Raw genomic sequence first — 24,879 nt, forward strand, 5'->3', positions numbered from 1 at the left:
ATGATAAGAGGACGATGTCTAAGGTTTTCAAGGTCAAATGTCAAGGTAATAGTATCAGTTAATAGGAAAACTTGTTGGTAGAATACAGACCGAATTTTTGGGGCTAGGACCGTCAAACTTGGTGCACATACTTCAAATGCCAAGTGGAGGCTGCCTTTTGTTCTTCAATGTCAGAGATTTAAGTCATAGAATCTCTTAATAGGAAAACATTGTAGGCATGATACAGACCGAACTGTTGTGGCTAGGACCGTCAAACTAGGTACACGTACACTTTATGCCGAGTGGAGGATTCCTTATTGTTTTTCAAGGTCCAAGGTCAAGGTCGTATAGTATCACTTAGTAGAAAATTCTTGTTTTACAGATATTGCTCTGAAATTTAGTCACAAGCCTCCTCTCGGAGGAATATACGTTGAGTTTGCATTTCATCTGAATTGGTGCACCATGACATACTTTAGGGGTTAAAGAATGTCAAACAGTTTCCCAGATTTTTATTTTCGTTATGAATTATTGCTCTGAAATTTTGTCACAACCTCCCTCTCAGAGAAATACACATTTCAACTTGATTGGTGCAACGTGACCTACTTTAGGGCTAAACGTAGGTGAAATAGTTTTCTTTACCTTTCCTCATCATGGATACTTATAGGTTATAGACTTTGTATGGGAAAATATGACGACCTCGTTTTTTGTCGCGTACACGGACCGAGCTTGCGAGGTCCGTCCGCGACAAAAAACGAGGTCGTCATATTTTCCCATACAAAGTCTATAACCTTTTTATTATATACTTTCAATTTCATTTAGAAACTAACAATAATTTATTTTTATCAATTTCGTTATTGGTTTAACTGAGTAAAAGATGAAAAACACGAAAAAATTGAAAATTAATGACGCAGTAATTTGCTTGTGTATTGATTGTGACGTAATGTTTGCGGGCCGGGATGTTTCCGGGCATATATCGTGTGATATATGCCCGCAAGCTTTTAAAGAAAATAGAGGAGATGAAATTGAAAGTATATAATAAATATAAATATTGCACTGAAGGTCTAACGGGCGTATGTTATACCGTTTGCGATACTTTTGTTGTTTTTGTGGAGTGGGGTTTTTTTTTGGGGGGGGGGGGGGTTGGTTTCGGGCGTAATTTTGAGATGTAAATAAATAGTAGCTCTAAATGTAATGTATACATGTATGGCTCCGGGGACATCTTGCTACTGCTGTTGCTGTCCCTTAGAATATCATATATTCCTTGTCCATTCAGTTTGTAACAATCCTATAGACATGACGCGTTTTCCATTCAGAAAGTAACATCGCAGTTATTGTTTAGTACTAATTTGAAGTTTAACGCTTTGAATTGAATTTTCATCGTATCAACAACACTTTCTATGTAGACAAACTGTTTTTGAAAATGATTACAATTTACCGTATGGAATGCAAGATATCATTCTCAATTAAACAGTGGGAATATTTATTTGAATTCAGGGAGGGGTAATATATTTCAACTTTTGAACATTATAGAAAATTTACAAGTCACTTGTCATTTGGAAATTTTACACTTGTACTTATCAAAACCAAACTAAACCAAAAATATTTATCAACCCTTGCGTCTTTTTTGGTATACTATAAAGTGTCCTTATCGCGTCATTAGACAAGGACAAGTAGTTCATTACATAATAGAACTACGTCATCACGGCTGCGCACTGCGTGGACGGACAGTTATCTGGAATACCAGATTAAATGTCCATTTCATCCACTGAATAATGTACTGCATGTTACACCCCCTCCCTCTCTCTTTCGGTTGAACATCTTTTTAAAAAATGTTCGTTATAAGTCATTTCTGAGTTCATCGATCCCCTTTCCGGGCGGCGGAAAAGGTACGAACTTGGGTCGCACAACTCCTTGAAAGTTCTCCAGATCCGCCCCTGCTCTATATGTCATGTACAGGGACGGATCCAGGAATTGCGTATACGGGGGTGCCATTTTATGAGGCAGGGGGTCTGGGGCGAAAGCCCTGGTGGGGGCCCAGGGGGCGAAGTCCCCGGAAGCTCCTAGATTTTACAGATTTTATAGAGCTTGAAATATGTCTCCTATTTAAGTCATTCGTACTATTTTCTATCATTTTTGATAAGGTGAAATTAGTAAAATTACGCAAATTTTAAGGGGTTTTGGAAAAAATTAAGTTCTCCCAATAAAGTAATTCAAGAAATCAAAAAGAATTTTTCATTTATTTCTCCGGGAGTGGAAGAAATTTTTGCTTCTTTTATTGTTTACTACATTTTTCTAAACTAGATACCACGATTTACGTGCGCCCCCTTAAATCCGCCACTGATGTATATGATTATCTACATCAGCACAGCGCTTTACCCTGTATTATATTCAACGCAGGAAGTATATGTATGTAGATATCTGAATAGTACATAAACCATGGACAAAATTATAAAACAATAAGCTTCTTTTCGTTATGGTGTCCGGATAGGGCCATTTGCAAAAGCGTGACTGCGCGTTAGTCACAACAAGCCGTCACGCCAACAAGTTATGCGCCTTCGCGCTCTCACACCAACAAACTTCGCGCAGACGAGCAACGCGCCTTCGCGCTCTCACGACAACAATCAACACGGCGTGAGAGCGCGCTGCTTGTTGGCGTGTTGTGACTAACGTGCAGTCACGCTTTTGCAAATGGCCCTACCCGGACACCATATTTCTTTGGAATAATAATAAAATAAATAGATACAAAGTTCATGAGAAAAAGCAAGTCTAGAATAGTATCTGAAAATTAACGATTGTTAGATTGATTGGTACGAAGGTCATGAGGGAACAACAACAACAACAACAAAGCTCAATTTAGAAATATTGAAAATGGATACATGTAGTCCTTTTCCTCGAATCCCTCTGATTGGTAGTCCGCAATTCCGAATTGTAATTCGTCCCCTCCTCGGGGCAGCTTTGGTAATTCGTCCCCTCCACGGGGCAGCTTTGGTAATTCGTCCCCTTCACTGGCAGTTTTTGTCTTGGATTGGGTATTGGATTTACGAAAGAATGGATTGCTCACTTGAAGAATCAGACTACCAATCAACATCTCAAATTATTTCAAATATATTACAATCCGAAATGACGGATTAACATAATGGGAATGACGGATTAATAGAACGAGATGACGGATTAACAGAACGAGATGACTGATTAACAGAACGAGATATAACTAATACTCAATAATTAACAGTTTTGAGAAAACGGATTTGATATTCTAGTATTTATTTTTTAAGTTTGAAATATGATCAATGATGTGTCGCTTTTGTTGCTTCTTTTATAGCCTGCTATAATATTTCAACTATTGTGCATCAGTTTTAATCATTCTTCACTTGTCATTATCGGGATCTTTGAAACACTTTCTTAAAACCATTCACTTACCATTTTAGATCAGATAAGCTTTTATTTTCAAAGAAACATATGTTCAATTCAAAATAGCAATCTGCGCATCTGAGAAAAAGATTCTTCAAATCTCTTATTTTTTTCGCCTTCGTCTTTACATAAGTATACCATTTGTTTTTACACGGGCACGCGTCTTTGTCTCTAGGAAGGCGCGCATTTGTCCTTAATGGGTTTGCGGTATTTTTAAATGAGCGTGCCTTCGTTTTTCCATGGGCGTACTTTTGTCTTTATTTATGGGCGTGTCTTCTTTACATGGGCGTGCGATGTTTTTACATAAGCGTGTCTTTGTCTTTTTATGGGCGTGCCTTTGTCTTTATATTAGCGTTTCTTTGTCTTTACACGGGGTGCCTTTGTCTTTACATGGGTGTGCCTTTTTCTCTACATGGGTGTGCCTTTTTCTCTACATGGGTGTGTCTTTGTCTTTACATGGGCGTGGGTGTGTCTTTGCCTTTACATGGGCGTGCCTTTTTCTTTACATGGATGTGTCTTTGTCTTTACATGGACGTGGGTGTGTCTTTGTCTTTACATGGGCGTGTGTTTGTCTTTACATGGGCGTGTCTTTGTGTGTACATGGGCGTGTCTTTGTGTGTACATGAGCGTGTCTTTGTCTTTATATGGACGTGCCTCTGTCATGTGTTAGACTATTTTACCGGCGTGTCAATTTGTAGTTTTCATGACACGTATTCAACGTCTCCCAATGTATAAAATGTAAGTTGTGTATAAGATTTGATTTCCACAAGTATTTCGGCGCATATGGAATTTTGAAATTTTTCTGAGGTCAATTTCCACCTACTTTTAATTTTTTTCAATGATATTTAAAATTCTGATGATAATTTTGTGATGCAAATTAAAAGAAGGGTATCTGAATTCTTTCTTTATATCATTGAAATCATACAACGCAGTCACACTGCCCAGTTGTCAAAAAGTGGCATTTTGTGATTCAACATGTAAAGCGTGTGTTTCTTCTTAAGGAGTGTATTGATCTAGATTGTTAATCAGCCGCCGAACCCACGAAATTTGCATGCACTTTTCTGAATCATGCAACGCTTTTCAATATTTCTTAATTCCATTTCATCATGTGTCCCGAGTAGCGGTACTGATTTCAGCGATGGCGTCTTACGAAAAATAAATTCTCGGTTTGATTCTTTTTTGGAATTCTAGTGATTTCGAAAAATCTGTCTCATACACAAGTACTTCATTGAAATAAAAAAAATTAAGATAATATGGTCTTAGTCCTTTTTTAATCTATGATTTTATGACAGTCATTTCTATAAAAGAAATTCACTTGTGAACTGGAGAAATGAGAATATCAGATTACAAATCCGAGAGAGAGAAAATCGGCAGTTCCCATGCATGGCCTTTGTATTCACAGCATATCATATTGTTATATTTGAATTTCCATTGTCTCTGCTTTTGGTATCTTTACTAATTATAATGATGACCATTTCCATGAATACGCTGCAGTTGTGAACAAATCGAATCTTTAGAAATATAGTACGTCAATTTCAGCGGCTGGGAATTCCGACAAAATTAAATGAAAGTAGAATGTAAATGTAAAAAAATATTTTCATTCTTGAAAATATATGAAGGTAAGAACTGCAACACTTCACGCCGGTATACTTTTTATGAAGCGCGTTAGTTTAGGGAGAAAACGTAGATACGTTTTTAAGAATTTGTGTTCAACCCCAATTGTAAAGTTTACAAAATGTCCAAACCAGCGCTTCTTGTATGTATGACGACGTGAAGTGTGGCCGTTCATACCCTCCTGTTTTCTCACCTCAATTTCTCTACATACGTGGTCGTTAACATACTGATTGAGTCGGGTAACTTAGGACTCACGATCGCACTTGTACAAGGCGGAATTCCGGGGGGGGGGGGGGTGTCTGGTAAAAACTAGAAGTTTTATTCTTACTTAAAGAATCCCACTGTAAGGTGTAAATCCAATTTCTACATGGTCAAATTTGGAAAAGGCACGCATCGTGGATCAAACTAAATATCTGGCAGACCCCGGAATAATTACTAAATAGTATATGGTTAGTTTTGGATGCAAGTGATTAAAACAAGATAGCGAATTTAAATTTAATCCATCTGCACTGTAGCGGTCAGCCGGGTTAGATCGCCGGTGGCCAGTTAGCTCAGTTGGTAGAGCACCTGACTAGAGATTCAGGGGGCCCGGGTTCGAATCCCGGTCTGGTCCGTTGCATTTTCTCCCTTCCCGTTACAGCACAATGTGTTGTGAACAGAAACCGTTAGAATGAACACAGTGAACACTATTTAGAACTGTTGTAATTTTGTGTTTGATTTTGGATGGAGGAAGGGATCTTTGATTTTCAGAGCTACCAGGTTCAGCATGATACGGAAAGTCACTGCTCATCATCCGACAAGTTTGTGTGGGTTTTCTTACATGTCTGTATGTACGAACTTTCTGAAAGTGTCACGTGACACTGAACCAACAGAATACTGAGACCAGGGGAACAAACTGCTGTCCAATCTTCACTTCATTAAATTGAATATTTCTCTATGATTTATTTTATATTATTTGTGCATATTTTTTAAAATGATATTTCGTACAATTCAGGCTATTATTTTAAGCACATCCAGAGTCCAGATTGTTTAAGCAGAATTCAATGTAAATCAAAATTCCAGATTCTATAGAAACTTGAATTCTGATTTATTTTCTAAGGAAAGCTTCCAAAGTTTGCACTTTGTAACATATTTACAAAGTGCGAAGTACGATCTCAGCGCTCTCAAGAGACATCGCTTAATTGTGATGGTTTTTATTCCGCATTCATCGTCTAATTGATTTAGATATACACAAAAGAAATTGATTTCATTCATTGTAATGGGGGGCATAAGAGACCAACTGTAATTATGAATTAGTCATTTGATTTTAAAGTAGAATCAGAGAAGCTTTATTTTTATCGCCTGTAACAATACGATGTTTTTCAATGACTGTTTGTTAGAATCGATGGTGACTATTTGATGTGTTTTTAACAGTATTTTTTCTAACATTTCCATAAACTTTTTCGGACCCGAATTTTCTTTCTCCAAACAAACGCCTGTAGTAACATTTTAACTAAAATCAAATTAGTTGATTCCAATTCTTTTTATTTTTTTAGCCTGCAAATGATGCCGAATATCAAACATTTATATCATACAATCCTCAGTGGTCGGATGAGAAATCAAGAAAATCAACGCGAACACTTTTAAAAGCATAAGTGCTGTCGTTTTAGATCCAAGAAAGCCTCAAGCAAAATTATTTATAATTCATATTCCTTATTTAACAATAAACGGTAATTAGAATATAATGATATTACAAAGAATTCCATGTATACCAGAATCAGGCCAGTAGGAAGCAATTTCACTTGGGGGGGGGGGGGGGGGGCACCACACCAAAGTAATTTACGACAAAAAAGTGATATCGACAAAACCATTAGTTAAAAAATAACTGCATAAATATGTGCAAGCATTGAGGTGTACGTCATGTACATGCAAGGTGAAGACAACGAACAGCGACCAATCTCACAACTCCTAAAAGCAATACAAAATAAATAGTTGGGCAAACACGGACCCCTGGACACACCAGAGGTGGGATCAGGTGCCTAGGAGGAGTAAGCATCCCCTGTTGACCGGTCACACCCACCGTGAACCCCATATCCTGATCAGGTAAACGGAGTTATCCGCAGTCAAAATCAGTGTGCCAAAAACGGCTTAACAATCGGTATGAAACACGTCAGACAGCATTTGACCCAATGCGAGGTTGTATTGACGAACTAGATCGTTATAACGACCATAGAATTTGCGAAATGCTGACTTCAATCGAGACTGTTGAAATCCCTGTACCATCAACTTGTTTGTCAGTAGCTTACCTCGATTTAAAAACTGACTATACCCAGAACAAGCTCTAATTATGTACATAGAATCTAATTAGTTTCCCAGAAAACCCCTCAACTTTAATTCTAAGTTTTTTTGGAGGGGGGGGGGGTGTTGAGGATTTTTTTAAAATCTTTTTTTTGTTTTTGTTTATATCTTTATCATTTTGTTATCAATCATTTCTGAGTCATAAGGTATTTAGTACTCAGTAAACTTTCTAAAAATCTCCAGTCTGTATTCACTTTCACTTACGAACTCCTCAACTATTTTTTCTGGATTCAGTTCATCAGTCTCATTTTTATGAACATGCAATAAAAGCAAATTGTTTGTTCGTATTTGGCTCATTGTTTATCTCAGTGATGTTTTCAATCTTTTCAAGGCGCTGAATGAGCGCTCACTGGTAGCGTTAGTTGCAGGAAGTACCAAAATTAGTTTGAGAATTTTGAGGATCTCGGCAAACAGACTTTTTTCATTTGAATGTCTGAAAAATTCAACCACACTTGGTATATCTGGCGTAAAGTCTTTTGGCAAAACAGTCTTTAACATTATAAGCTGGTAGTGAAGATCATTTGGCTTCAAATCTGTATCATATAGGGTCGTTTTCAAGATTAACATAAGCTTTGTAACCTGATTGGTCAAATCTAGATTTTATGCCAGCTAAAAGCAGATCTAATGCCTCGTAGAAATCTTTCCTATACATATCTGCACACGATAAAAAAGTATGTGCTGCTGTCCCGTCATCAAGGTTACGAGGAATTTTGCGTTTTCTAGGAAGAACAGGATCATCGATGTTCATCTGTTTTGCTTTTTCAACAACTTCCTCGTAAAACTGAGTGAAGATTGTCTCATCTCGGAGACTTTGCAAAGCACTCATTGTAATTGATGCCATTTTTTGACCATCACTCGCCGAGAGATTTGGAGCCTGCAGAGCCCTTGCCAAATTATCACTATAACGTAAAAGTTTTTCACTCAGTAAACACCCAAAGAAGAAATCAAACCTGCACATATAAGCAGCCACTCCTCTAATTCTGTTTCTCATTTCTACCTCACGCACGTATTGGAGGCTTTCATCCCAAACATTTCTTAGAATTTCATAGTTTGACAAAATGCTAAAAAATGTGTCGGCTTTTATTGTCCATCTTGTGGGACACAAAACCCTTATTTCCGCTGACGTTTTCTCTAGATTTTGGGCATTTTTTAATGTATTGAAAATCATCTCCCTTCTTGGAGATTCTTTAATCAACTTTTTAATATCCTTTGCAATGTTCAGGGTGTCTCTAAGCAACTTACATCCCTTAATAGAATCACTGCAAGCTAGGTTAAGAGCATGACCATAACAGTGTATGTAAAGGGCTCTGGGTTCAAGTGCATGAATTTGTGTTGCAACACCTGTCTTTGAACCAGCCATGTCATAACACTGGCCTCGTACTTTGTTGATGGGCAGATCGAACCTCAAAAGGGCATCTTTAATTTCTAGGGTTACTGAATTAGCCCCAATGTCAGAAAGACATTACATCCCTAATAAATCTTCATGAGCGGTAAAATTTTGATCAACCCATCGAATGCATAAAACAAGTTGCTCTTTGTTGGAAATATCTCGTGTTTCGTCTGCCATTATTGAAAAGAATTCAGACGATTTGATGAAAGCAACAATTTGTCGCAAAACCTGCAACCCCAGCACCTGCAAAATTTCATTTTGTATATCTGGAGCAACATACTCATTTGTCTTGCGTTGTAGCCATTCCTGAAGCTGGGGATCGCGTTTAGCCTCTAGCATGAGAAGTTGATTAAAGTTCGAGTTTTTCTCGTTTTTGTCACCCCGAAGAGCAATTCCTTGTCGAGCAAGAAACTTCAAAATGTTTGTGATTTTAAGCAAATTCTCTCTGTTAGACTTCTTCTCGACTTCGTGCGTCTTTGAAAGACATTCTCCAACATCTTTATCGTAAACTCCCTTTCCATTGCCTCTTTATGTCAATCACTTTTCTCGTGTGCGGTGAATTTTGTGGTTGCTTTTTTCCAGTTTTTAAAACCACTTGATATGAAAGCTTTTTCTTTCTTGTGACAACTGAGAGTATTCTTCTGAAATGATTTTATGCAAGGAAAACAGAATACAACATCTTTGATTTCTACATAATGTAACCAAGACCACCGATCAAACCAGGAGGCATTGAAAGATCTCATCTTTTTACCAAACTTTTTTGCTGGAAAGAAAATATTCCGTGGCTGGTTTGGGGTACTACCGATCTCTGGTGTATGCCATTTTTCATGTACAACCTGGGCCTTTTGAACTGGTATTTCTGAGATATCATCTTCTGAAGAAGAAGAATCAATAAAGGAAGCAACCTTATCATGTTTGTCTGTTTCTTTGTTTGCAGTTTCCCCCAATTTACCTGTTTCAATAGACTCCTCATTTGTGTTAGACTCCAAGAGTGGGGAAGGACTATCTTGTGATTGTTTTGGTTCAAATGAGCGATGAGGTTCAGAATCCTCAAAGGATAACCTCGAACGCTTTGAAAGAGGTTCCTCATGCTTGTGAATACAGGCAACAAAATGATTAGATGTCCAACCATCTATTTTTGTAGCAATTGTTTGAGTCCACATGATGTGGATAGCATCCTGATATTCTTTAGCATCAGCACGGTCAAGAGGAACAATAAGCTGATTATGATTGTCCTCATGTCCGAACACAAAAAAAGAGAGTTCTGAATAAACAGTTCCCATCACCATATATTTGAATCGGGATAAGCTCAGAAGGAGCATCATTTGGATAAAGCTCTGAGGAAACAGCATCTTTTCGAATATTCGAAGTTGGGATATTAGGTATGCTTGTTGGAAGAGGATACAGTATTTCTTTAAAAAATTGCCCTTTGAATCTAACAAGAAAACTTAGTGCTCCCCATCCCTTTTTTTCTTGCATTCCTTGCTTCTTCGTGCACTTTTTCGAAAAATGCCTTTCTTTCGTCCGTCTGGGCATACATTGTGAAATATAATCAAAGTTAAAACTGTGCGGAAGGTTGATCTTACACTGATACGATAGTGTCTACTCTTGGACCAAGAATGAAACAGGTCTTGACAACCTGAGGCTTTACAAGCTTTGAAAAAGTTGTTTCACGTCATGACCTACGTCACATTGGGGGTGTTACGTCACTGATAAATAGTACTTCACACATTGTCGGGTTTACCTTTACCATAAAATCTGTGATGATAAAAAAGTCAACAATTCATCATATTAGCTTTACAAAAAGATTTTAAATATATACAAACGTTGAACTGGTATTAGGGCAGTTGGGCATAGACATTTTTGTATCAAGACGAAGTTTCTATGAACAAGCTATCCAATGAATTATTAGACCTGAAAGTTAGTCAAGGTCACACATATTAGATACCTTTTGATCAGTCATCCCTTGCGAGATTTTTTTCACTCGTATGAGTCGTCAACAAATACCGGTAAAGGACTTTAAACGACACTAGTGCCGGGCACTTGACAAAGGAACAGTCACTACATATCATAGGTTTGACGCCAGATGCGGAGCTGGGAACGAGAACCGAACCATTACCTCATGATTACGACCTTTTGGATGATGCCCTAAGAAATGTTAAGGCATTAAGTGCTTTTCATAATATTTTTTTTTATTTAAGCTAAAGGACAGTCACACTGACTGACTCTGAGTCTCATTGAATTAAATGAACTTTTTGCTTAAAAATAATTAAACATTACACCATATGTCAATTTTACTACATGAAGTTTTTTTTTTTTGGAAAAATATTGCCCCCCCCCCCCCCCCCCCCCCCCCCGGTTCCTACGGCCATGAGAATCTGTTCAAGCATCTCATTATATTCAGAATGCTTTACACACAACGTCACCGGATGTGGTTGTGACATCACATCAGTAGAAAAATTCCGTTGGTTTTTTTTTTATTTACATGGGCTACTTTATATATAACCATAGCTTGCTTATTCAAAACATTTAAAATGTATAAAGAATCACAGAAGTTACCACCCTTTTATAAGAAATATATATATTTACCTAATGCTAAAGGTAATATAATCTCACATTTGTTGAACATACATGTACATATCATGCCAATGTCCTCCTCTTTTAGATAGCACATATACATTGATGTAAATGATTAAATATATTCTAAAACAAAACTGTTCGAAACAAGGTTTGTAGTGATCTGATATTTATGAAGTTAATTGACATTCGTTATCGTCTACATTGAAAAAAAAAAATTAAATTAAGATAAAAAGAAATAGAAATTTGGTTTTAGGTTGCTCTGCAATAAATGAATTAAACACAAATTCTATGAGGGATGCTTGATACATAATGTGAAGGACACACGTGATCCTTCTCATACTGGAGATTAAGATCTGCTTTTCTTGTATAATAAACATAGAATAAGGAAAGTGTTAAATACAGGGGGGGGGGGGGGGGGAAATTCGCTGCCGGTCCATCAGCTAAAAGGAACTCATTGGGCAAAGCACGGGTAACATGGCCTGATGAAAGGCAGGAAACCTCCAGACAATCACACTAAACAGATTAAAACGCCATTCTTCTAGAGTCTCGTGTATTTCTCAGTCTGTCTCTTAATTCTCTCTAATAGTGACGTGTTTCAGGGAGTTATCATACAGTGCACGTGTCCAGCGTATAGTGACGTGTTTCAGGGAGTTATCATACAGTGCAGGTGTCCAGCGTATAGTGACGTTTTACAGAGAGTTATCATACAGCGTACGTGTCCAGTGTATAGTGACGTGTTACAGAGAGTTATCATACAGCTCACGTGTCCAGCGTATAGTGACGTGTTATAGGGATCGTTATCATACAGCTCACGTGTCCAGCGTATAGTGACGTGTTACAGGGATCGTTATCATACAGCGCACGTGTCCAGCGTATAGTGACGTGCTACAGGGAGTTATCATACAGCGCACGTGTCCAGCGTTTAGTGACGTGTTACAGGGATCGTTATCATACAGCTCACGTGTCAAGCGTATAGTGACGTGTTACAGAGAGTTATCATACAGCGCACGTGTCCAGCGTATAGTGATGTGTTACAGGGATCGTTATCATACAGCTCACGTGTCAAGCGTATAGTGACGTGTTACAGAGAGTTATCATACAGCGTATAGTGACGTGTTACAGAGAGTTAACATACATCGCACGTGCCCAGCGTATAGTGACGTGTTACAGGGAGCTATCATACATCGCACGTGCCCAGCGTAGAATGCGATGACGGGTGTCCTAGTTCTTGCTTACATTAGAAGGCAGACATTTTTTTAAAATGTTTGCATAATGGTTGTCCATAACAGACAATGTAGAATAAGTTGTTCTGACAAGATTTTTCATTTTTCATTTGATTGAATTCATTTTGAAATTTCTCTCTTCCCCATGGATAAACCGTATATATTTGAACTTTTTCTAAATATATAGGTGAATCAAAGTTGTTTTAAATTCTAGAGACGAGTGCTCTAATAGCACGCCTCTAGGTTTCAACAGACATTAAAACCGTCATGATGGAATTGTCTCTGGCAAATCAATGACAAAGTTATGGATCATCTAAATAATCCTTTCAGCAACTGTCAAATATTATGTTAGAGTTAAAATATAAAGTTTTTACAACTAGACAAACCGGGTTACGGTAAATCGATGGCATCACAATGGCCGTATTCAGCCTGCAGACGACAGGTGATAGCGCTGTAGAGACCGTAACGTAATTAGCATCTGTAGAACGATGTCGTATCTGGGCCGTGTTTACAATACCCCGATTGAAGCTGTTGAAAACTTTCAATGTATCAAAGTTAATTGGTTGTAAAACTTTGGTCACGTTATGTGGTAAGTTGGGTCTCAATTTGACTGTCTCTATACGATAACTGATCACAATGAAATCCCTGGTAATGACATCAGGGCAGAGAGCACCCCAAATTTATCTTGCTAATATCAATTACTAAAACGAGTGGTCTTTGATCACTCATGCCGTGGATGTTTTTGTGTCACAAATTCTCATTATAGAATGAATAATTAAACATATTGTATGGGTCGCTTTAAATAGGATAATTGTAAACTGTAACACTGTGCTAGTCATTGGAAATGTGTATACTCAGAGAAAGTACACGACGGACAGGGAATGGTTACTCTTTCTAGATCCCACCTCTGATGTGTCCAAGGGTCCATGTTTGCCCTACTCTTAATTTTGTATCCTTTATAGGAGTTATGAGATTGATCTCTGTTTGTTACCTTCACCTTTTCGCGTATCTCCATATTGACATGACAAACGTACAGTACTCATTGAAGTCTCTATGTCCGAATTTCATCTTAAGGAGGAGCAGCACACTGGAGAAATCTTATAAGCAGGAACAGCACACCAGGGAAATCTGATGTAGATGGAAAGCGGAGAATACGTATTATAATTGAAAACATTTAATTTTTCCGAATACAATTTAGAAGAAAGTAATCTTAAAGCAATTTTTTTAAAAGACCTGCTGAATTCGATTCCGCGATCTACAGTCAGCAGTCGACATGTTAACCGACTGAACTACCCATTTACAAGGAATATACAAATTATATTTATATTTTCATTCAAGTTTTAAAATGAAGTCAGCCATTCTGTCGATGTAGTATGCATCCTTAAGATATCTATTAATTACATGGATTCTTGTGGAAAACATACCATAAATTGTTTTATATATATATATATATATATTGTAAAATCATTGATATAACAAAAATATTCATGTCAAGTAGTACATTTACAAGTCCTTGTAATTTTAAATACTGCTCAACACGATGTCTCCTTCCGATAGAAAATATAACCCTTTAAGACTAATAGTGGGATCTTCCATCTCCCTTGAAATTTGGTATTATTTGTGGGTTATTTGGACAACGCGTTTATAAATACAATGGGATCGAAAATTGCCCAAAAAATCTAAAACAGCAACAGAGTAGTTATTTTTATGCTACGGAGATTGTATATACCGTACACACTTCCAATTTATGGCTTAATAAGATGAGAACATCAATTTTCTGAATGGAGGTGAAGTTTACTGATGTAAACGGCTTTCAACGAAAGGATGATGGAAGACGAGAGATTGGCAAGATACGCAGTTTTTCGTTTTTCCTTGAACTTGATAGATGTGGAATCGGAAGAGGACCGAAGACATACAGGCTCATCAATATGAATTATATTTGTTGCACTATACTGATATTTTCTTCACAATTTCTGACTTGGTAACACCACAACAGTCTGGGAAATGGTGGGGAAAATCAGGAGCATCGCCCACTGATGTCTAACATGGTCATTCATTTTGATGGAAAAGTGTGCTTGAATTCAGTTCAATTAAAGGGCTTGTTCGAATGACAATTCATACAAATATGCTTGAAATACCTTAATTCATCTCTCTCTCTCTCTCTCTCTCTCTCTCTCTCTCTCTCTCTCTCCACATGTAATCCTCAAGTTAGCCACTTTAATAAAAAGTTCAGTATAACATCATAGTTATATAAGAAATAATCCCATAGTTTCTTTGAAGTTAAAAACAGATTTTAATCTTCATTTAAGACACCTTACTCTGTCTGTCTGTCCGTCTGTCAGCACTTTCTATGGCACGCAATATCTAAGTTTCCTTGGGAAGATTTTCATAGATTTTATACAGTATAATACTTGGAGTAGGCAGAGGAAGACCCCTTTCGATTTTCAGATTTATCGCGGGGCCCTATCTAACTTGTTAGGTTTTTAGTTACTGTAGATGAATACATGTACTTTGTGCCATATAAAAGTTTATAGTATTATTTTGTATGTGCAAGTATTGAAACACCAGTTATTTCTTTCACTAGAACAACGAATTTAAGAGTGATGGCCGGTTTACATCGCCAGTCCTCTACCAGAAACGCTCAGATCGCCGATGTGTCTAGAATCATCATGGTGAGCGATACTGTAACATCAATTTTTATTCGCGTGTGAGAAATTTCGCAAGGTTCGCGAAAACCTCGTCATCGCGAATACTGAAACATCAATTTTTATTCGCGTGTGAGAAATTTCGCAAGGTTCGCGAAAACCTCGTCATCGCGAATATTTCTATCCTTTATTGTCTCTTTGTATTTGTTTAGACTTATATGGGTCGCAAAAATTAGTCACGACAAACTAGTTCAGCACTGATCAATCACAAAATAATGTCATTGCGAATAAAAGTTGGTTTATAGAAAATAATAGTTTAACATTGAAAATGTTTTGTTATGGCAAGTTTAAAATTTCAAATGAAATGGGAAACTAATAAAGTAAAGGATTGATTGATCACTTCATCAAGTTTTGTTGTAAGATTTCTTACTCAAGTACTGCAAAATTGTTTTAGGGTGTAAACATTTTATTTCTTCAGCATCCGGATTACAATAGTGACGGAACGACATTGCCTTGCTGGAACTGACCAAAGAGGTGACCTCAAACAGGGCCGAAATTATTCCTCTGGCCCGAGGGACCAGCAGCTTTATCGGAAACCCCGACTGTTGAATCACTGGCTGGGGAAAGATCTCAGGTCGGTAACGAAATGTCACGAAAACCACGATATCGATGCAAACATTACCTTATCAGTGTGCGAGGTACGAGCCACGCGAGAAGTTCCGAGTGATATCAATACACCTATCATCATATCAATACCAAATATCACCACACTTAACAACCCGCCAATCATCACGCCACGCTTGCATAAGTTTTGTGAGTGGGTTAAGTGAGATTCACCACAATTTTAAGAAAAGAAACACGAATTTTAAAAGTCAATAGTATTCATTATTCTGAGTAAAAACTGGACCAAATTCCGACAAACAAAAATGTGAGTAAGATGACCTTCATTTATTTGTATAGTACGGGAACATTACATGCCATTGTCAGCGTTGATTTGCGCATTAACCTTGTAACAGATAAATAAATGCAACATGATACCTTTTATCTGCATCATCTGAGAAGTAATAGTTATAATCCGCTATTTTCTGAGTTATCGATAAAAAAAAAAATTTAGCCTCCAGTTTTGATTTGCATCGTGTCTTGAAAAGCATTTCAGCTTGTGCAGTAACTGGAAATACGTTTTCGGAAAATGTGAAATTAATTTCGATCGACAATACTTTTAATTTTAATTTTACATCTTTGATTTACGATGAATGGTATATTGGCATTATTCAATAAGGAAAGGACTAAAGGAATAAGGAGTCATTCATGAACGTTAAGTTGCTGTACACGGGGTTATTTTCGCCCCAGTGTTATTTTCGCCTTTCTACTCTAGTAAACGGTTTCACTCCGTTTTAATTTCACTCACACACATTTGTGTTAAAAAGAAAGTTAAGAGAGAAAACAGTGTCACCCAGGCTTAAGGACACTCGCTACAAATTAATATAACTTCTCCGTTTTCAAATATTTCTGTACAAAATGTGAATAACTATGCAAAACATGTATATATATATATATATATATATATATATATATATATATATATATATATATATGTATGTATATATATATATATATATATATATATATATATATATATATAAAATAAAAAGCAACATTACAAGCTGAATTAAGTCTAGTTGATCAAATCATTAGTGTTTACTGGGCATTTGTTTTCAGAGCTTTCCTATATTAAGACACTCTGATCTGTAATCGCTTGCACTCTTCACTCATTGATTAAAAATTACATATTAAAAGTGCATCATGTTTGTAAATAAGTATCAATAAATACTATACATTAAGAAAATTTTCAAACATGGCCAAATTTTGTCAAATAAAAAAAAGGTAAGAATGTAAAAATTGGAATTCTTTTAAAAAGAGATGGTAGAAAAATTGTTTGTAGCATTGAACTTTGAAGTGTGTTTTTCGCGCACTGACAACGAAGAGGAAGGGGGTCGAAAATAAAACAGGGCGAGTATTTCCCTGTATACAGTAATCCGGTACGATCAGACTCAGTAGCTCTCTTGACTCAGAAGCAGGAAGTCACTGGTTATTTGTCATACTTTCACCATGAAAAACACGATTTTTTCGTGTAGGTTTTTCCAGATCATAGGCCTGTTCATGGAATATCACGATTTTTTCGTTTAAGATTTTCTATATCATAGATCTTCTGAAGATAGGTGCTGAAAAGAGTCCTGACCATACGAGAGTGTAGATATTCATACTTACGTACAAATGTAGCACAGACTAAAGTTGGGCAGTGAATCATTTTCAAAAGGTGTACAATGACACATTTAAAAATCATTCACATGCAAACTATGTTGCGGAGTGAGAACTCTTGGAATAATATCTGATTATGCTGTCTTTATTTGAAATATAATTAGCTAACAGCGGCACAGCCGAGGTGTTGATGGAGGCTAAGATGGATGTAATTGGTAACAGAGACTGCGCAGACAGATGGAGAACAATTTCCGGTGCAGCTATCTTCGATACACATATCTGTATACAAACAGAGGGGAAATCAGGCTGTAATGTGAGACGATAATATTTTTTGGAGTTTGAATATCAGGTTGGAATTTTGGGGAAAAATGACAAAAATATAGCACTTTCCTTGAAAACTGTCCCATAATGTTGGTGTTTTAATTCCAAAAGACTGTAAAGCTCGCTCTCTCTCTCGCTCTCTCTCTCTCTCTCTCTCTCTCTCCATAAAATCATGAACATAGAAATGAATATGATGAAATTAATTATGTTAATAACTTTTAAAATATTTTGTTTACTTCCTTTTGTTATGTTTCGCTGTTAAATTCGCGTATTTGGTTTCTTGACATCACTGTATATCCTTTACAGACGGAAAATATGAACATTTTATTCCCGAAATTCGGTTTATGGAACAATTAAGATTCATTATACGTATTCATCATTATGTTGGACGTTTGATGATAAATATATACTATATAGATATTTGTTTAGCAAACACAGGTAGCAATTAGAGTATCTATTATTTGTATAAAGTTTCTCATGGACCTTTGTAAAATATGTTGTATACTATGAGATGCAGGTAGTTATATTGGTGTCTCAACAGGATGAGGAATAAAGATTTTAAAAGAAACTGTTTTTGATGACATGTATCTCGACATTTTTTTTTAGCATATTAGGGAGATTCTGGGAACTGTTGGTATGCCGGGATCATGGGGTGCACGTTTTGGTGGGTGCGACATCGTGGGAAATCACCACGTGCGAGGGTTACCCCCAGTGTCTACGTCAGAGTCAGCGAGTACTTAGAATGGATCAATGCAAAAGGGAATATTCGTGGTTTTCTTTTTAGTTTATAATGTGAAGCAACATCTTATTAACGAAAAGGTGAAAATAACAGTGATCAATCTCATAATTCTTATAAAAATTGGATTAAGACGACATTAAGGAGACGTTCGTATAGGCTAAGCCTGCTGCCCAATCCTGTCAATTTATCGAATAAATACTGTTTAATTAAATGAATTAAGAGAAGGGCAAACTTGAAACCCCGGACATATATCAGAGATAGGCTCAGGTGTCTAGGAGTAAGTATCCCTTTTTGATCGGTCACACAGGCCGCAAGCCTTATATCTTGATCAAGTAAACGGAGTAATCTCAAACTGCCTTGTATGTTCCTAGAATCAAATACAACTTTGCCGGTTTTATTTCAAGAAAGCCAAATGTGGCGCAAATCGTAAAATAAATAAATTTTAAAAAGTTGACGACTTGGATCAAGATACCGTAACATCTCTTGTATATTTCCTGAATTAGTATGAACGTATACCCATGAGTGATAACAAAGCATATTTACTTATCACTATGTCATGTTTATTTCATTGAAAAACAGGAAGTAAATCGTGAGATATTTTGTAAAAAAGGAAACCAAGACTAATACGCCGAATGTAACCAGCCGAGTACATAAACAATTACATATTAGTGCGTAAATTGTACTATTTAAAATGATTCTTTATTGGATTAATCAAAATTCTACTTTTTAAAATGATATTTTATTAGATTAATTAAAATTCTACTATTTAAAATAATTTTTTATTGGATTAATTAAAATTCTACTATTTAAAATAATTTTTTATTGGATTAATTAAAATTCTATTTAAAATAATTCTCTTTTGGATTAATTAAAATTCTACTATCTAAAATGATTCTTTAATGGATTAATTAAAATTGTACCTTTTAAAATGAATCTTTATTGGGATCATACACTCTGTATATCACATGAGCATTTATATATTACACAACACCATGTCGGTATATCTAAGGAATGATACTTATAATATTTTGTCGTTACCTCTACCATAGTTAGTTTTCATATAGAGATTTGATCACCTTAAATATTTCAGATTTCCTCGTTAAATCAATTAAATTGTGAATTGAATGTGATGAAAATAATTTTTCATTATTTACTCGTGTGGAGCAGGGACTTACATTTCCGGGGAAAGATTTGCTGTCTACGCGATCCGGCAAAGCTTCGTCTTACTCGGCAAATATTGTTAACTGGATGGGATTTCTCTATCCCCTCCTTCTGTTTATCTGTCACATTTTATCACAAAAATCTGTAGTCATGCAGATTCTTATTGTAAAATTTTAAAAAATGACAGAAAGACACTTCTGCTAAAAATCCATCAGATTTTGTTTGGTGACCTGTGGTTTCTTTACAGTTTATGATTTAAAGTAATTCCACCCTCATGTGACATCATAAGATTTTACAAAATCAGTTATTTATCTAGATTTATACATAATAGGAAACAGAAAATTTGTTGGCGTATTTTCCGATAGTTATTGTAAAAAATCTTGTTGAATATGAAATATTTCAAAAGTCTAAGTTATATATATATATATATATATATATATATATATATATATATATATATATATATATATATGAATGAATAATCAATGACAGGTTTCAAAATATTGAATCCAAGGGCAATAACTCTGTTTTCATAGATTTCTTTATCAAGTTCATTTTGCGATATATTTCCTTTATTTTTCAAAGGCATTTTGTATATTTTTGTAAAGAAACAGTTTCATGAAATTGTTACATTGCAATTATCTTAAGTTCATATATACATGTAAATCTGTTAATGTATGTCATGCGATGACAGATATATTTATTTGATAATTTATTAGTTATAACTGTAATAAACATTTTTATACCTTTATCAGATGATAAAGTGAGTATGAAGTTACCTTAAAAATGATTTATGTATCTTTTCATCAACAGCTTTCTTGAGAAATGGTCCTTTGTGTTATTTTATATGTCAGAAACATGCATTTCCTATACTTAATAGTAAATTTCATGGAGAATCACTCCCTACGTTGATTCTCTTTGATATAAAACCAGAGAATTTAATATCTAGTTTTCCTTTGATGAAAACATTTTTTGAAGTATTTTTGTATCGGGTACCTTACGATTTTATCAGGAATCAGGAAGCTTACAGGTATTTGCATTACAATGGATATGTCATTGGATTCTCTAAGTAGGAGATCTGATACGCTACTGCATTTCCTGATATAAAAATCATTCTTCGTGTACGCCATCCATTGTTTATGTCACGTAAATATCCATCTACTGAAGGTTTTCAAAGAAAACTTGAGTGTTGAGGGTGATTTGCATAACAATGTTTATAAGTAGTTAAAACAAATCAAGGATGATATCTAAACTGCCATGGTATATTTTGATAGGAATATTATTTCTCTTCGTCTAAATAAACCTCCAAACAATACACAGCCAGCTACTTAAGATTTCCCATTCAACTTGGAAAAAATATGCATCTTGGCCACTGTCCATCTCAATATAAGTACTTAATAACAGCAAGTACGATGTTGTTTGGTTAGTGCATATTCTGACAAGTACAACCAGGGAGGGGAGAGGGGTGGCACCGTGGCAGTACACTCACGTCCCCCACTTCCACACTTTTTTGATAACTGTCATTTTTAGATGCTAAGTAAGATACATTGGAAGATTGCCCCGTCCCTTTTGTGATGACCTTCATTTGTGTATAACTAGATAATCATCTTAAAAGCTTGATATCTGAACATGATATATACGTTTACATGTAACTAGATGATCATCTAAACAATGGCATATTCAAATATGTAAATCATGTATAACACTTTAATTAATTTTTCTGTAAAATAAACATCCAACTACTGCAAAGAAACTTTCATATGTCGGGGCTTCTCCGTCACAAGCTAATAGCACAAGCATGATATATTTGAAATTCAATGACTCTTTAGACATTCATCATGTATAAAACTCTGAAATAGATGAACGGTGAAGATAACGATCAGTGATCAATCTCATAACTCCTGTAAGGAATACAAAATAGATAGTTGGGTAAACACGGACCCCTGGATATACCAGAGGTGGGATCAGGTGCCAAAGAGGAGTAAGCATCCTCTGTCGACCGGTCACACCCGCCGTGAGCTCTATATCTTGATCAGGTAAACGGAAGTAACCCGTAGTCAAAATCAGTGTGCCAAGAACGGCCCAACAATCGGTATGAGACAAGTCAGACAGCAACTGACCCAATGATAGCTATTATACAAAGTGAACACAAAGCTAATCACGATTACACACGAAAACTTGAATTGCTTTGTATTCAGTTTAACAGTATCAAAGTAACTGGTCAAATCCAACATGATATCTGGGCTTTTATAGGATCAATACGAAAATAACTACTCCCGTTGTGTACACCTTAATGAAATAGTACTGCCAGATTACCGCTCAGCTATTTAAGATTATATTTAAAAAACAAAACGTACGGATATGTTCCTTCACAGGCATAAATAACTGATTACCAAAAGCCTAAGTCTGGTATACTAGTATTTTGATATTGAGATGGATGACAAAGCGAGTGAAGACCCCTCTTTATACAGATATTATCCGCGAAAAAGTGAGAAATCACAATCAAGATACTAGTTTGAAAAAGTGAAGATAACGAACAGTAATCAATCTTATAACTCCTATAAAGGTGAAGATAACGAACAGTGATCAATCTCATAACTCCTATAAAGGTGAAGATAACGAACAGTGATCAATCTTATAACTCCTATAAAGTTGAAGATAACGAACAGTGATCAATCTCATAACTCCTACAAAGGTGCAATACCATAATTCCTATAAAGGTGAAGATAACGAGCAGTAATCAATCTCATAACTCCTATAAAGGTGAAGATAACGAACAGTGATCAATCTCATAACTCCTATAAAGGTGAAGATAACGAATAGTGATCAATCTCATAACTCCTATAAAGGTGAAGATAACGAACAGTAATCAATCTCATAACTCCTATAAAGGTGAAGATAACGAACAGTGATCAACCTCATAACTCCTATAAAGATGAAGATAATGAGCAGTAATCAATCTCATAACTCTTATAAAGGTAAAGATAACGAATAGTGATCAATCTCATAACTCCTATAAAGGTGAAGATAACGAACAGTGATCAATCTCATAACTCCTATAAAGGTGAAGATAACGAACAGTGATCAATCTTATAACTCCTGTAAAGTTGAAGATAACGAACAGTGATCAATCTCATAACTCCTACAAAGGTGAAGATAACGAACAGTGATCAATCTTATAACTCCTATAAAGTTGAAGATAACGAACAGTGATCAATCTCATAACTCCTACAAAGGTGAAGATAACGAACAGTGATCAATACCATAATTCCTATAAAGGTGAAGATAACGAGCAGTAATCAATCTCATAACTCCTATAAAGGTGAAGATAACGAACAGTGATCAATCTCATAACTCCTATAAAGGTGAAGATAACGAATAGTGATCAATCTCATAACTCCTATAAAGGTGAAGATAACGAACAGTGATCAATCTCATAACTCCTATAAAGGTGAAGATAACGAACAGTGATCAATCTCATAACTCCTATAAAGATGAAGATAATGAGCAGTAATCAATCTCATAACTCTTATAAAGGTAAAGATAACGAATAGTGATCAATCTAATAACTCCTATAAAGGTGAAGATAACGAACAGTGATCAATCTCATAACTCCTGTAAAGGTGAAGATACGAGCAGTAATCAATCTCATAACTCTTATAAAGGTGAAGATAACGAGCAGTAATCAATCTCATAACTCTTATAAAGGTGAAGATAACGAACAGTAATCAATCTCATAACTCCTATAAAGAATACAAAATTAAGAGCTGGACAAACACGGACCCATGGACCCTCCAGAGTGTATCTTAAAATATTTGTGTGGGTTTTTTTTAAAGATCGTTAGTTATTTACAAGAAGCTAGAAATTAGCAACTGGCTACTTAACGAGAGAGAAGTTGGCCACTAGTAGCCAGGTACTGAACACTGGTAAGCGGCTAATTACGGTGGCTGATATAGGATAGGTTCGCGAAATTTAAAAAAAAATCATTATCACGAAATAAAATTCGTTCCCACGAAATAGAATTCGTTCCCCCAGAAATAAAATTCGTTCCGCAGAAATAAAATTCGTTCCCACGAAATACATGTAGATTTGTTCACACAAAAGTAATTTCGTTCCCACAATTTTTTTGAAATTAGTTTACATTAACTTCCATTGCCTATGAAGATATCAATACATAAACAAAGAGTCATCATCGATATAAACTTATTCAACAGATATCATCGATATAAACTTATTCAACAGACGTCATCGATATAAACTTATTCAACAGACGTCATCGATATAAACTTATTCAACAGACGTAATCGATATAAACTTATTCAACAGACATCATCGATATAAACTTATTCAACATACGTCATGTCTTGCAATTATGCAATCCACAATAAATCTGTAGCAAGTTTAGTATCTTTAGTTCAAATATTATATATATACATTTGTGACTGTTCTTTCATTTTGGAGTGCGATGAACATCTGTCATTTGGGAACGCTAACACACTAGGCCTTCCATGAGAACGATTCCAATTTTACACAATCGAGAAGTTTGAATTAAACTAAAGCATCAATTTGTTATAGAGAAAACTGTTGGAAAAAGGGAAACCCTATTTCAGTCATTTCAATATTCTTTAATGCATGCTCACAAAATATTGGTCTATAGTATTGAGGCTGCATCCAATGAACTTTAACTAAAGCCCCTGTATTGTCTACAAAAAAGCAATGGATTTTAAAACAGAGAAGTATATGGTCACAAACTACATACTAAGGATTATATTACTGACATATATATTCAATTTGGTGGGAACAAAATTAATTTCGTGGGAATATGTGGTCAGAAAGAAAACGATGGCGTCGGTAATTTTGACATCGAGTTCATCTTTCGTAGACATAGGAATATGGACCTATCAGACTAAATTTATTATGCTACATCATGTGTAAAAGACTAAAGAATAGGTAGATATCAACAGATCCAATAATCGCTGGAAAATAATTAATACAACAGCTACATGGTAAGCACTCGGCACATTTCGGGGGGAAAATTATGTCAGAAACACGGTTCGTATTTTGAAACTATTTTCATTTATATTTCTACAACCGAAGTTTTTTTTTAAATGCATGGTTTTGATAGATTTTTTGTTTCATTTCATTTATAGAATACCACAGTATTGATATCTTTATCAAAATTTAACATAAAATTTGAGCAAATGTACCTTTAAAATGAAA

At 35.7% G+C, this 24,879-nt stretch overlaps 1 pseudogene; it reads left to right on the forward strand.

The window, feature by feature from the left end:
- LOC125679839 (fibrinolytic enzyme, isozyme C-like) lies at window positions 1–18,550 on the forward strand (annotated as a pseudogene).
- Window positions 18,551–24,879: the final 6,329 nt, after the last annotated feature.

The sequence above is a fragment of the Ostrea edulis genome, chromosome 2 (assembly GCF_947568905.1).
Source record: "Ostrea edulis chromosome 2, xbOstEdul1.1, whole genome shotgun sequence".
NCBI classification, from domain to species: Eukaryota; Metazoa; Mollusca; class Bivalvia; order Ostreida; family Ostreidae; genus Ostrea; species Ostrea edulis.